The following is a 12,656-nucleotide window of genomic DNA, read 5'->3' as shown; positions in this document are numbered from 1 at the left end:
TTGGTCTCTCACTCCATGACTCTCATCATCACTGGGTGTTGGGATCTGGTTTCTCACTTCATCTCTCTGACTATCCTGGGACTCTTGAAATTCCCTCCCTAGGAATTTTTCTTTCTGCAATTGACTGTCTTCTAACTCTGTAGATTGTTGTTCCTGACTTTCAGTTCTTTTTTCCCTTTCCTCTAATTCAGGACAGAGAATTGATTTTATGCAGGTATAATAGGCCTTTATCAGTCCAAATATGAGCAAAATGAATTCACTGAAATCAACTGTTTAGTCACCATCTTGATCCAGCTCTTGAAGGATATTTTCTATTGTTTCAAACTTATTTGTTTTCTATGAGAAAAAAATCAAGAAAAGAAGTAGTGTATTTGTCATTTTTTTCATATGTCTTTTTTGTTACCTTGAATATTTCTTAGGAGACATGTAGCAGTTTCTTTTCTGTTTCTTTTTGTTCTTTTTATTAGGTACCTCACTGAATAGTGTATTTTTTCCATTGAATAAATGCATCGTTTTATATTTTAAAATTCCAGTGAATGAAACAATTATTCCTAATAAGTATTACTAAGCTACTACATTATGTTGTGAAATAATTTACTAATCACTAACACCTTCTCTCTTTCTCCAGCTTTCATTTCATATTTCAAAAATAAAACACGAGTTACTAAAATAGAATTGTTTCATCTATCCAAGCAAGGGATCAGTCTTCCTTGTTGTGTACTCTTTTTTCTTTTTTTTTTAAACAATTTTTTTTTAAAGATTTTATTTATTTATTTGACAGAGAGAAATCACAAGTAGACGGAGAGGCAGGCAGAGAGAGAGAGAGAGGGAAGCAGGCTCCCTGCTGAGCAGAGAGCCCGACACGGGATTCGATCCCAGGATGCCGAGATCATGACCTGAGCCGAACGAAGGCAGCAGCCCAACCCACTGAGCCACCCAGGCGCCCTGTACTCTTATTTCTAAGACAATAGAGGAAGTTCACCTATTTCAATCAAAGGCAAATTGTTCTATTTGAATTTTGCTATTTGGTTATGGAGTCTGTGCCATTTACATTCTAAATGACACAATACCTTCTGATAATCTGTCTTTCTCCTGACTTTTCAATATTTTAGTCTTCACTGGTCATCATGTTGCAACAGTTTCTTTGCTAGGTATGATAGTTAAAAATATTTTTGTGCACCATCTTCCCACATTTCTTTCTCCTTTCTTTCTTCCTTTTCCTTCCTTCCTTCTTTCCTTTCCTTTTCCTTCCTTCCTCCGTTCCTTCCTCTTAGTTTCTTTCTTTCTCTCTCTCTCTCTCTCACTCTCTTTTTCTTTTTTGCCTAATACCCATTATCTTTTCTTACCATTTATCTTCAGGCTTCTTGAAAGAGTTATTATCTACTTCTTCACTCTTCATTTACCTTTTAGGCCATGTGTCCCTGGGCATTCATATTTACCACAATACCAAGTAGCTTCCTTAACGCCAAATACAATGGAAAATTTTTTTTAAAGATTTATCTATTTATTTATTTGACAGAGAGATCACAAGTAGACAGAGAGGCAGGCAGAGAGAGAAGCAGGCTCCCTGCTGTGCAGATAGCCCGACATGGGACTCGATCCCAGAACCCCGAGATCATGACCTGAGCCGAAGGCAGTGGCTTAACCCACTGAGCCACCCAGGTGCCCCAATGGAAAATTTTTGATCATCATTTTATTTCACCTCTCAGCTTCAATTCACACAGCTAACTAAACCTACTTTCCTTGGAAACATTCTCTTTTCTTTGATTCCATGACCATCCCACTTCCTGGTTTTCCTCCTACATCTCTGGCCCCCTTGTGCATTTTCTATTCTCATTTCTTCTCTTCTGCTTGATTTCTAGTTATTGGAGTTGTTTAGGATTTAATCATGGAAAGTCTTCCCATTCTATGTTGTTGCCTTATCACCCATTCTTGTAGATTTTCACCATAAAACAGAAGATGATAATCCGATTATTGTCTTTGGACCAGATCTCTCTTCTGAATTATATACCTATATACTCAACCGCTTTGGCGACGTCTTCACTGTGATATATCACAAATAGGAGAAATTCAGCTTCAGAGTTCAATGTCCAGTTCAGAATTCTTGACTTTCCCTCATGTGTACTTCTCATCAAATCCTCCCTTTCTCAGTAAATGGCATCACCATGCTTTCCAGTTTTTAAAGTCAGAAGCTTGGTAGCTGTCTTTGATTCTTTCCTCTTCAAACTTCCAATCCAATTGACCACAAAGATTTTAGTTTCTACCTCCAAAATGTAATTATCAGCTCATATATTCATTTTCTTTCTTATTGCTTGGATCCAATCTAACTTACCATCATCGTTGCCTGCACTGTTGTAGTAGCCTTCTCATAGATCTTTAGTCTTCCTCTTTTGTCCCCTTACAATCTGTTCTCCATTCAGAAGCCAAATGACTTTAAAAAACTGTTAATTAAATCTTGTTATATCTCTGCTCAGAATTTTAAAATGGGTTTCTGTTATGATTAGGGGAAAAAATTTCAATTCCTTAACAAAGTCTACAAAGTTCTTCATGATTCAGTCGTGGCCACATTCACCACCTTCGTCTCCTCCCATTCTTTTTTTTTTTTTTTTAATTTTTTTTATTTTATTTTTTTTTTATTTATTTTTTATTTTTTATTTTTTTTTTAAAGATTTTATTTATTTATTTGACAGACAGAGATCACAAGTAGGCAGAGAAGCAGGAAGAGAGAGATGAGGAAGCAGGCTACCCGCTGAGCAGAGAGCCCGATGCGGGGCTCGATCCCATGACCCTGGGATCATGACCTGAGCCGAAGGCAGAGGCTTTAACCCACTGAGCCACCCAGGCGCCCCGTCCTCCCATTCTTCTATCCAGCCACCCTTGCCTTCTTCCAGTTCCTTGGACATATGGAGCTATTTCCTGACTCAGGGACTTTTATGCCCTTCTTTTCTGGAACTCTCTTCTAACCATTATTTGCACTGCCAACTTCTACACATCCTTCAAGTCTTACTTAACTTGTTTTTTTTTAAGTCTTAACTTAAATGTCACTTCCTCAAAGAACCTTCTCTGAATCCCCTGTAGAATATGACATTTACCATTGTTTTTAACCAATAGTTTTATGATTATTTATTGCCTGTAAAATTTAAAGGCAAGAATCATGTCTATTTTGCTCATTAATCTTTCCCAGAGCCTAGAAATACACTGCATATAACTGATGCTAAGTAAATATTGGTTGAATAAGTGAGTGGATAAATGTGTGCCAGAATGGTGCCAGGTGCTAGAAATACAAAGGAAAACATGGCAGTCATGGTTGCTGCCTTTACAGATAAGTAAACAGGCAATTACTACACACTGTGTTCCACAGGGTGAAATGGCAGCCAGTGAGACAAACACCTAAACCCAATCGCTTTGGCTCCAGTTAGGTAACAGATAGTGGGTAGTGGTAATAGGGAGAGGCAAGAATAGACCTGGGGAAATTAGAAAGCTCTTGCAATAATCCAGGTTGAGATGCTAGTGGCTTGAACCAGTGCAGGGGCAGCAGTTACAGAGAGAAGTGGATAGGTCTGGGAGAGATTTATTTAGAACTCAGAATAAGCAGGTCTTGGTGATTGAATTAGATGTGATAGAATAGATCAGAGATGGAGCTGTCAAGGCTAGTGTTCTGATTCTTGGATTAGACAAGTGAGTGGTATTTGCTGAGAAATGGAATGTAGAAGGATAACAGGGTGGAATTCTGCAAAGTTTGAGTTTAGGATGCTCATGAAATATCCATGGGATATTTAATGTGTGTGAAGCTTAGGAGAGAGACTCTGACTGGTGAGGTGACTGAAAATTGCAGTGTCCAGAGAATGGTTGAAGTAAAGAGAGTTAGAAGAATTACCAGGGGGAACACGCAGAGTGGGAAGAGAGTCTCAGAGAACATGAGCCCTTAAATGACAAGGCAGAGTGTGAGGAATTTGAAATAGCCCCAAGAAAAAGTAACTGGAGAGATAGGAGGACAGCAGGAAAGAGTAGTACCACTGGAGCCAAGAAGACAGTCCTAAGTGCCAGAGTACTAGGCAAGGAGGGTGACTGTTCTTCTTACCTCTAGAGAATTTCCAAACTCTTGCTGGAGAAGTTTCTTAAGTTCTGTCTTGGTTAACCTCTGACAGTGTCCATCACTTTTCGCATGCTTATGGAAGGCATTGGTGATACTGATGATGTTCCTCAGAAGACAGTGAGGCATCTTATTTTGCCAGGAGTACACCTAGGATGTGACAAGGAATACCCAACCTGTTTCATATTCCTGAATTGTTACAATTTATTCTTTTTTTTTTTCATTTCTTGGAAGGCAAACAACAGTGTAAAAATCTGACTTATTTATAATGCCAGATGTCTAGCTGGCCTGTGTAATTTGTGAAATATGGCATTTTTATTTCGTCTTTAATTTCCAATGATAATGCTCTTATTACTATTCCCAAAAAGAAGAGGGCAGAATCTAAACAGACTCCCTTTGCTTTGTAGCCCTGAATGCATCACATAAAAGTCATCTGGAATGAAGATAACAATACCTCTCCTTCCACATCTGAAGTGTCCTCTGTGGACGTGCTGATGGGAGGGTTCCAGACTGTACTAGACCACTTGGCCCAAGAAGTAAAGAGCAGGCCTAGAGAATCATGTCCATCAGATTATCTTTTTCTTTGTACTTGCCCCTGCTATGTTACATGTCACATTGTATATGAATTGCTTATTTCATATCTTACTCCTTTAAAGAGTGTTCTGTAAAGGCCAGGACCATGTCTTATCTATTTTTATATATACTTTTTACTGCCTAGAATATAGGAGAAGTTAAAAAATATGTTCGATGGATGGATGAATGAACAAATGGATGATTCCTAATTTGAGTGGTATGTTGGATTAGGTCTGTGGTTCCCAAATCTTGCTGTACTTTAGAATCACCAGGGGATCTTTAGAGAAATAGATTTCAGGTCCCACCTCCAGAGATAGTGGTTTAGTAAGTCTGTGGTGGGACCCTGGACTCTGCATATAAAAATCTCCTGGCTGATTCTGATGCAGCTTCAAGAACCACTGGCCACCTGACTTCTGAAGTCCTTTACAGTGAGAAGATGTTGTGATGGCAAAAGTTTAATTTGTTCAATAGTTAAACTATTTCTTTTGTGGTATATTCTGGGAATGTGAATGAATAAGAAACTGTTCCTTTCCTCAAGGAACTCAAAGCCTGGAGGAGGAGATCCAAAGTTACACAGTACAATCTAATAATGGACACCTAGTGGTTGGAGACTAAGGCAGGAACCTTTCTTCAGATGTTTCCTTTCTTCCTTCCTTCCTTTCTTCTTCTTTTTTTTTTTTTTAAAGAATTTATTTATTTATTTGACAGAGACAGATCACAAGTAGGCAGAGAAGCAGGCAGAGAGAGAGAGGAGGAAGCAGACTCCCTGCTGAGCAGGGAGCCTGATGCAGGACTTGATCCCAGGACCCTGAGATCATGACCTGAGCCGAAGGCAGAGGCTTAACCCACTGAGCCACCCAGGTGCCCCAGATATTTCCTTTCTTTTCTTTTCTTTCTTTCTTTCTTTTTTTTTTTTTTAAGATGTTTCTTTTCTTGAAGACAATAGTGAATTCCGAAAATATTAGCTTTTGGGTGAAGTCCACTAGGATTTTGCTTCTGTCATTCACATAAGAACATGTCATGGTTGGGAAAGTCATAGAATTCTCCAGAAAGACAAAATTACACAATATGCACAATCTAATTGTCTATGTAAGAGTACTAAGAAAGAGAAACAGGTATAAAAAGAGAAATAGAATTTTTTCTTGAAGGACTTATCTAGGTTGCCAAGAGAAATGGAGGACTTAGCCTGAGAGCTTGTGGAATACTGGTTTGGGGATCCTGGTGCTTATAAAGGAGTATTAATTGCACCCTTTAACCGGACATCTTTTGCAGACAACACCCTGATGTCTAATGTACTGATTCATTGTCAACCAAAACCCATTCCATCTGTTTCTTCTCCAGCAGGCTTTTAATCTCTGTGTTTCCTTGAATGCTGTTCCTATTGCCTTCTTTCTCTGTCCACAGCTTGACCCCTGAGGGACACATGCACCTTACACCCACTGTAAGGCCCTAGTACCACCGGAGTGTGTGTACTGATGGAGTGCTGAAGTACTCCCAAGAAAAACCTGGCGAACCAAGAGCGGCCTCACCTCCTGAAAGTAAAATACATTGATTCTTGATCTGAGCCATTTTGTTCCCGAATAAGGTCTTTCTCACCATTTATGATAGCACATCTGATTGGGTATGTTGGATTAATAATCCAGTTACTTTACATGCTGCTTTCATGTGATGGTGCATACAGATGTGCATCTGTCTTAACTGCCATCTGGTCTGTTCCACATGCTGGTGATTCTGCCCCTCATGACCCCTCTCCCTCTGTCTATGTGCTGAGCAAGCATAAGATGCTAGCATTGTGGGAGAGATAATGCTTCTCTAGCTGCAAAATCATGGACCCAGGAGAGGATCTGAGGGCTACCGAGTTGGTGGTCTATTGAAATTTCACTTTTTGTAGAATTTTGCCAACCGAGGACCCTTTCTGTTTGGTTCTCTATTCACTTTCACTATTGTAAGCCTAGAAAGAAGTTTTTTTTTTTTTTTAAGATTTTATTTATTTATTTGAGATAGAGAGAGGGAGTGAGCATGAGCCGGGTGGTAGGCAGAGGGAGAAACAGGCTCCCTGTTGAGCAGGGAACCTGATGCGGGCTCAATCCCGGGACCCTGGGATCATGACCTGAGCCAAAGGCAGACACTTAAACAAATGAGCCACCTGGGCGCCCCAGAAGTGGTTTTTAAAAAAAATTTCATTATTATTAAAAAACCATTTTCTTTCTTTCTTTCTTTCTTTCTTTCTTTCTTTCTTCTTTCTTTTCTATCAGAGAGAGAAAAGGGAGGAGCAGAGGAAGAGGGAGAATCTCAAGCAGTCTCCACCCTTAGCGCCGAGCCCTACATGGGTCTCAAGTTCACAGCCCTGAGATCATGACATAAAGACTATCTTCCAATTTCACCAGCTCATATAGTGTTCCTTAGTTTCAAAGGAATTATGTACTGGTGGCTACACTCTCACAGAAACTTTTATGACAATAAAAATAATTTCTAATTGTCTTTATTGCAGATATTTGTAGTCTTGTCTTAAAGATAGCTAGTCCTAGGGGCGCCTGGGTGGCTCAGTGGGTTAAAGCCTCTGCCTTCGGCTCAGGTCATGATCCTGGGGTCCTGGGATCCCGCTTCAGATCGGGCTCTCTGTTCGACAGGGAGCCTGCTTCCTCCTCCCTCTCTCTCTGCCTGCTTCTCTGCTTACTTGTGATCTCTATCTGTCAAATAAAATAAATAAAATCTTAAAAAAAAAGATAGCTAGTCCTATAATCTTGTTAATGGCTATAAGGTAAACTGTATTAGAGAAACCTATAATAACCTTGTGGAAACGACAAACTGATAAGAACTATGAAATCAATTAAAGTGAATACAGGTAAATTTATTTTCTGGGGAGTATGATAGTTCCTTTTCTGCTAGTTGCACTGACTTTGAGAATGGCTCCATGAGCCCCGTCATCTCCGTGTCATAGAAAGAAACACTGAGGGCACCTGGGTGGCTCAGTGGATTAAGCCGCTGCCTTCGGCTCAGGTCATGATCTCAGGGTCTTGGGATTGAGCCTGGCATGGGGCTCTCTGCTCAGCAGGGAGCCTGCTCCCCCCACCCCCCCATCTGCCTCTCTGCCTACTTGTGACCTCTCTCTGTCAAATAAATAAATAAAATCTTAAAAAAAATAAAAAAAGAAAGAAACACTGAGGCCATGAGAGGTGGTTGTTTTCCCAAAGATACAGTGAACCACAGACTTGGGTCCCAAATCTTTTTATATCTAATTTGGTTCATTTGTTTGTAAGGCTCTACTGTGATTTCTAAGATTGTGTGTGATAAAAACATTTGGAGTTTTTTTTTCCCAAAGTCTGTAACAAAAACACAGAATGTCAATTCTACCCAGTTTCTCTCCTGAACATCTGCATGGCTATGGGCAATTAATTTCAGGAAGTGCCCTAAGTATATTATTTGTTAAACAAAAGAAAATAAAAATAGCTTTTGAAAAGAGGTATTCTAGGTATGTGACTCAATAATATTCCGCTGGTTTTGAATTTGTGTGGGAAACTTTCGTGCCCATATTCAGAGGGTTTCCAACACTGGCTGAAGTGTTTTCCTCACTATAGGAGGAAGAAGAGGGAGGTGTGACCCGCTGTGACCCAAGAGAAGCCAGAGCCCTGGGTGCCTTGGGGGCAGGGGCCTGATGAATGGGCTCCCTGTAGCCAGTAGTGCCATTGTTGGGGTGATTCATTAACAGTAATACAAATAATTATAATTATTGCTTTGAAAAACTTTTCTTTTGAGAGGAATTGTCTTTGTGTAAATGTCTTCCCACCCTCTTGGTTAAACCAGTCTTTGGCAGCCAAACCAGCCGCTTCAGGATTTTGTGTGTGATCACAAGGGGCTGATGCATAAGGTGTGCTGAACTTCTCTTCTGAGTTTGCCCTATCTATTTCCTGGGGTCACTCGCTCACTTTTTTTTTTTTTTTAAGATTTTATTTATTTATTTGACAGAGAAAGATCACAAGTAAGCAGAGAGGCAGGCAGAGAGAGGAGGAAGCAGGCTCCCCGCGGAGCAGAGAGCCTGATGTGGGGCTCGATCCCAGGACCCTGGGATCATGACCTGAGCCAAAGGCAGAGGCTTTAATCCACTGAGCCACCCAGGTGCCCCAACTCGCTCATTTTTTGATGATTTCTTTTCTGACTTCCTTTGTCTTCCCTTCAATTCCCCATTTCAATCTGTTTCTTGTTATCCTTTTCTTTCTGTGCACTTTCTTGCCTTTTGTGTCTTCCAGCCTGCCTCCCACATTGCTACCCCATTTGTTCCAGAATATCTGAAATCTCTGTTTTGGTCTTCTCTTTTATCCTCTTGGTCAAAAAATTATTCTTTCCAATCAGGGAAGATAAAAGTAGAGCACCCTGAAAACTGATATGCCGTGTTCCTGCTATCAGAAGGGGAAGTGACATTTACTGAGCATCTGCTCCCTTGCTGGAGTAGATGGAGAGCCTGCCATAGTCACATAGCAAAGAGGGTGGACTTCACTCTTGGTCTGTTTTGTGCTAGGGCCAGTGCTCTTCCCACTATACCACCCATACTGCCTTCATGGAGAGGGCAGTTTCTGACCCAGAGTCTATGGCCAACCGGTGTTAGAATAACTTTTGCTGTGACAGCCTTCTGGTAGTGTGGTCTTGGCCCCTCAGCTTCAAGGGAAGAACTCCTAGGAGTGTCCAAAGTCATGGTTCAGATGACAGGAGGCTACTAGGCATTGAGTCCTCTGTGAGAGGTTAGTTACTGGAGAAGTCATTGCTGGGGGTGGCTAACCCCATGCCCTTTCCTGCTGTGAAATTCCTGGTTCTGGTCTGCCTGCTGTGCAACCTTAGACAACTTATGAAATCTCTCTGAGCCACAGCAGCCAGGTCAGGTGCTCATCGTGTCTTGGGTCCATCACTAGGATATTGTCAGGCTCAAGGAAATGGCTGTATTGTGGTATGTTTGAAACTCGTCTGGGTGAAAAACTCTTTACAAATCCCAGTTATTATCCTTATTATGGGGTTCAGCATGATTAAACATGAAGCATTTGTTCCATCTGAATAAGGTGCCTTAAATACACTTGGGCCCGTAATTATAGAAATGTAAGACTTCCCCCAACAATGTTCATAATGAGGAACTGATGTAGCCGAATGAACTGAGGCATGAGGTTGACTCCAAGCTCCCTAATATGTACTTTCTTAGACCAGCCAAGTTCTTCTTGACAAGAAAATGGAAAAGAAGCAGAAAATTCTTGTCCTTTGCATCTTCTTGGAAGAAAATAATAAACTCAGCAACCAAAGAATAATTTCTTTTATGTGTCAGGACTTATTTCTGAAACTATTCTTGTTAAGGATTTTTAAATAATACCCAAACTGGTAGGAGGTGCTGTTTTTTTTTCCCTTGTGATTCAAACATACTGATATAATTATATATCTCAAAGTTCTTTTTATTTATACACAAATTATGTATAAATTCTTGATTCTTTTTTTAAAAAATTTATTTATTTGAGAGAGAGAGAGAGAGGCTGAGCATGGGGTAAGGGCATAGGGAGGGGGAGAAGCAGACTTCCCACTGAGCATGGGGCTTGATCCCAGGACCTTGAGATCATGACCTGAACTGAAGGCAGACACTTGACTGAGCTACCCAAATGCCCCTAAATTCTTGAATCTTGAAAAAATTTAAACATTACAGATAAAAACCCAAGACTTCTTTGATGAGTTCCATGACTCCTGGTCCCTTTTATCTGTTCTCAGAAGTCACAACCATTATCAGGTTCCTGTTTTGCTTTCATATCTTTTCTTCGCCTTTTTATTCTTATAGACAGAGAAAACCAAGAAGATGTGTGTGTACCAGTCTCCACATATTTCCCCCAGGTTTAGTTTTGTCTTCTTCTGCTTGGTCTGATTCCACCCCTCTCCACCCCATTCCCAAGCCTGGCAGAGAGGTTTGTATATTGGCAGGGAATGGTGAGGAATAGTCCTCTAAAATCTTGGTGTTTGAGAGAAACAACTGTATAACATTTTATTCCAGTAGAGTTAGTAACATGGCCAGGAAGTGTTCCAGATTCTGTGTTTCAAAACCACCCCACCTCACCCAGGGGAAACCAGAACATTTTTTTATGGTTTTTGACAATACCTTGAACTTTAGCTTGACACGAAGGGATTAGCTTTTATTCATACTCTCTTCAAATAATTGAAACATTGCTAATGAAAGTCTTTCTGTTGTCTCTTCATCTGCCTCATGACTCTTGGATGTTCTCATTATGCTCTGCTTTCTCAGAAACAGACGTGAAGGAAGACTTTTTCCTTCATTTTCATGGAGACCCCTTCAGGGGTAGTTGTATCTAGTCCGCCAACCTCAGCATTGACTCTGAAACCCTCCTGGTTTCTCATTCAGTGGTTTATAAAGGGCAGGAAAACATGTTTGTGATGCTTTCTGGAGGTTTCTGGAACAGGTTTAAAGTTCTTTTGACTCTAATTGCTCCTTCAGACAACAGGTGCCCCCAGACACCTATGGAAAGATTCTATCTTTGTATTAAGTCTTCCTAATTTCTTTCTAATTTTTTTTTCTCTTTCCTCAAAATTGTGCCTGGGTGAAGCCCATATTGTGTCCTATGGAAAGGACATTGCTGGGGTTGTTACTCTGTCTGAGTGCTTCCTGAAAATCTCCCCAGAAATTTTTATCACAGACCCCTCTTCACCATTCAGACTTCACTCACGTTTGTCCACAATTTGAATCAGGTTGACTTCATACTCTGGGCTCTCTCACACCATGCCTTTTCTGTGTGCTTCCCTGCTACCAAGCCTTTGTTCAAGGTGTTCTTTTGGCCTGAGAGGAAACAACCAAAGTCCCTGCTAGCTGAACCTATCTTCTCCTAGGTACTTCCTGGGGATTTGATTGAGTCTGCACTGTTTCTGGACTCATTTTCTTCCACTGTGCCATCATTGTTCCCTCTTCCGCTATACTATCCTCCTTATTCCTTGAACATGCTAGGTCACCTGTCTCAGGGCCTTAGCACATGCTGTTCCCTCTGCTGGACTGCCTTTACCCTAGTAACTGTTGTTGCATGGATCCATTCCTCATCTCCTATGGCTCTCTGCCCAAATATCATCTGCTCTCTCTGTCTTAAAGGGCAACACTTCTGCTTCCTCTGCCTCCCCCAACCCATACCATCACTCTGCTTTTTACTCTCCCTAACATTGATCCCATATGACATATTATACGATTGCTTCTTTATTTTCTATTTTTTGCACTAGAATGTAGGCTCCATGAGGGCAGGGACTTGGTCCATTTTGTTCACTGTTGTATTTCTAATACCTAGAAAGTGTCTACCAGGTGGTAGGTATGCAGCAAGTATTTGTTGAGTGAATAAACTAGTGACTCTAACTACCATAAGCTTGTTCTTTTTAATAATTTCTATACTGATTGCCTGTGCCATGCCTACTACGCCTGTACTGAGGCACTTGTCAGAGCTAAATGAGGTGGCTTTATTTAGGCCTTCATCACTTAACCACATGTTCTCCAATTGTTTCATGAGTATATCTTATTTACTCAATTATATTGTAAGCGATTTGGGCATAGAGACCAAATTTTATTATTTTTATTTTTTTAAGGACTTAACACTTCAAATGGTGTTGGATTCCATTAATAATTATTTGTTTGTTTATCTATACCTATGAAAGGACAAGAGGTTGCTAATAGTGGAGCCCAGTGTGTTCAACAACTGCTATTGATGGCTATTCAGTGATGTCAGTCCCTGGTGGGGTTAAACTGACCCTAAGAACATAGTGGATTTGGTGCATTTGAGTCCCTTATGTGAAATTCATGGTTCTCCTTGCAGGGGTGTGACATCTCTAACTGATGTTACAATTTCCTTGGATCTTTGTTCTTCCATTCCAATCCAGATTCTAATCAGTATATTCCTGTCATTAAGGGTTACTGTAAAACTGGTAATATATTTTGCTGTATATAAATCAACATATGTTATTTACTATTTATAATATTTGA

Source organism: Mustela putorius, unplaced genomic scaffold (assembly GCF_011764305.1).
Source record: "Mustela putorius furo isolate JIRA1106 unplaced genomic scaffold, ASM1176430v1.1 tig00000695_pilon_pilon_pilon, whole genome shotgun sequence".
Taxonomy (NCBI): Eukaryota; Metazoa; Chordata; class Mammalia; order Carnivora; family Mustelidae; genus Mustela; species Mustela putorius.
The sequence above is the reverse complement of the archived record's forward strand: the minus strand, read 5'-3'. Positions refer to the sequence as shown.